At 45.3% G+C, this 3,208-nt stretch overlaps 1 pseudogene; it reads left to right on the top strand.

The window, feature by feature from the left end:
* Window positions 1–1,034: 1,034 nt before the first annotated feature.
* Window positions 1,035–2,057, top strand: LOC103262416 (annotated as a pseudogene).
* The last annotated feature ends 1,151 nt before the right edge of the window (window positions 2,058–3,208 follow it).

The following is a 3,208-nucleotide window of genomic DNA, read 5'->3' on the forward strand; positions in this document are numbered from 1 at the left end:
ACAAATCATTGAAACCAATAAGAGCAAAGAGATCTCCATCTCTTGCAAAGGCAAGCAGAAAAATCTGGAGATCAATTCCAGGGTTCTGTAGTCACAGGGGCTAAACTTCAGTGATAGCTTTATGCTTAATCAAGGTAGGTATGTTACACCAGAGTTGGAAAATCAACGGCTTTGACACATAGGATAGGAATTCTGAGCAGGTGCCTCCAAATATTTTGGCTTTTAAGATGTCTCTGAACCTTCTGACACTGCAACAGACCAAGCCCTCCCTTTAAGTACAGAAAGACTATAGAAGTGGTGTCCCATCAGGAATTGCTATACCTCCTCTCCTAACATCAGGCTTATAAATGTGGTTAAGTCACAGCACAACCCAGTCAGGGACATATAGGATCAACCAAGAGAAGAAAGGGATAATACCACAAAGAAACTGCAAGATCTAGCTGATCTGCCCCAATACAGCCCAGGGGAAATCTCTTGGTACTGAATTCTGAGCGTGCTGGATCAGGAGGCTAGCAAACAAGATTGGATACAGAAGAGGTTATTGACTTGGTCTAGAAAGAAAAGATAGAAAGACTGGCAACAGAAAGGTCTAGGGTAGAAGGATGTTGCTAGACATATGGAGTGGGCATGAAATGTGAAGATCTTCGTATCTTACATTAACACTGCATCAAGTAGTAAAATGACTCAGCCAGTTGATGTTAGCCTACCCTGCCAGCAGCCAACCCAGTGCTGGCAAGATACCCACAAAATGAAGTGACCTAGCAGCAAATCAAAACTATACAAGGGCCCAAACAACATGGGCTCCCATTTACCAATGCCAATCAGATTTACCAGTGATATATATTTTGGCCTGAATTTTGATCCTCCAAAATACATATACCGAAACTCTAACACCAAGTACATTGTAATATAACTATATTAGCATATGGGGTCTTAAATTAGGTAGTTAACATTAAATGAGGTCATAAGTATGAGGCCCTATTCTGATACAACAGGTGTTCTTAGAAGAGGAGGAAGATCCTCTGTCCCCCAATATGGCAGCTGCTGAAGACGAGTTACAGCTGCTGCGGCTCCCCGAGCTGTTTGAAACCGGCAAACAGCTTCTGGAGGAAGTAGAAGTAATGGCTGAACCCACTGGTTCCCAGATAGTCCAGAGTAAGGTGTTCAAAGGACTAGACTTCCTTGAGAAGGCTGCCGAAATGTTATCTTAGCTGGACTTGTTCAGTCGAAATGAAGATTTGGAGGAGATTGCTTCCACCGACCTGAAGTACCCGATGGTGCCAGCATTTCAAGGAGCCCTCAGCATGAAACAAGTCAACCCTGGCAAGCATCTAGATCATTTACAGCAAACTCGAGAACACTTTATAAACTACTTAACTCAGTACCATTACTATCATGTGGCAGAGTTTCAGTTGCCCAAAACCAGGAACAACTCCGCTGAAAATAACACTGCTAGTTCCTCCATGGCCTATCCTAGCCTCATTTCTACAGAATCTCAAAGACAGGTTAAAATAGAGAGATACAAGCAGAAGAAAGATTTGGAGCATAGGTTGTCCTCACTGAAATCTGCTGTGGAAAGTGGTCAAGCAGATGATGAGCGTGTTTGTGAATATTATCTCCTTCACCTTCAGAGGTGGATTAGTATCAGCTTAGAAGAGATTGAAAGCATCGACTAGGAGAGGAAGATCCTAAGAGAAAAAGACTCTTCAAGAGAGGCATCAACTTCTAACTTATTCCGTCAAGAGAGGCCACCAATGATACCCTTCATTCTCAGGCGGGACAAGGCCCAAGCCAAAGTATTTGGAGCTGGTTATCCAAGTCTGGCATCTATGACAGTGAGTGACTGGTATGATCAGCATCAGAAATATGGAGAATTACCAGATCAGGGAATAGCCAAGGCAACAACAGAGGAGTTCAAAAAAGCAGCTCAACAACAGGAAGATCAAGAACAGAAGGAGGAAGAGGATGATGAGCGAGCACTCCACAGAGCTCGGGAGTGGGATGATTGGAAGAACACCCATCCTCGGGTATATGGTAACACACAGAACATGGGCTAATCTTCCCATAACACAGCAGGACTATGGGGTGCACACCTTCCCTGCCAAGGAAAACCATGCAGTCTTCCCCTCCCTGGACTATGTATGATGAAGGCAAAGATGTTAAATCATGCTTTGTGCTCACTTAAGTGTCAAATGATTAAGTGTGTATTTGTACCCTAGATGATAAGCCAGTAATCTTGTTTTGGCACTATCATCCTCATCATGGTGTATTCTAATTTCTTAAGTGGAAAGAAAAGAACAATGAGACATGGCTCTGTATAATTAATGGCTGTATGAATTCTCTTTAAAAAATAAAAAAGAGGACTTCCAGCAAGATGGCAACAGGGTAACCTGGTCTGTGAAACCCTCTGCAAAGGAGTACTGCAGTGGATCTCTGGCTCTCTCCCCAGGGGCTGCGGACCCCAACATCACAGCCTGCTCTTCACATGGAGCTCGGCCGTTGCCACTGCTGGGGCATGGCAGCAGTCTGGACAGCCACTGCAGCGCAGACACAGCAGTCGCCTGGGGGAGGGGCACTGCCACCACCGCGGCCTCCATGGCAGCCATACCACATCGCGCCACCCATTCTTGAGGGGATCCATGACTTCAGTCCTTGAAGCCCCTGCAGGGAAGATCTTCTGGGATTACTGCCACCTCTCCTATGACCGTGACATCCTGCCTGCCTTGGGTCTCCTCCCCGTGTGCCCTCAGGCAGGCTTCCATCTCCAGCTTCTGCCGGTTCCTATCCAGCCCCACCCACTCTGGGGCGAGCAGCTGAGATAGCACCACCTGCTGGCGAGTCAAGGTAACAACACTGAAACGGGAGACGCAAGCTTGAAAAAGACATAGGCCAGAGTGGTGAATAGAGGGTGATCTGAACTGTCCTGCACAGCAGACCAGGGATAACTGACCCTAACTGCAAACTCATTTACCAACTTGAAAAGAAAGCCAGAAATCAGAACTGAAAGGACATTGGACTTGAACGAAAAGTCTCAGAGTGTGCTTGATTGATTCTGTTAGTTTAATGACAATTTTATTCCTACTGTATTGTTCCCTTTTTTTTTCTTTCTTCCTCTTCCTTTTCTTCTCTTTTCTTCTCTCTGTAACCATATCTTTGTATAGAGGAACAGCACACCAATAAGGTGGTTGGTTAGCTTGTATGTTAGCAT

The sequence above is a fragment of the Carlito syrichta genome, unplaced genomic scaffold (genome assembly GCF_000164805.1).
Source record: "Carlito syrichta isolate Samal-C Ts95f unplaced genomic scaffold, Tarsius_syrichta-2.0.1 Scaffold92603, whole genome shotgun sequence".
Lineage (NCBI taxonomy): Eukaryota > Metazoa > Chordata > Mammalia > Primates > Tarsiidae > Carlito > Carlito syrichta.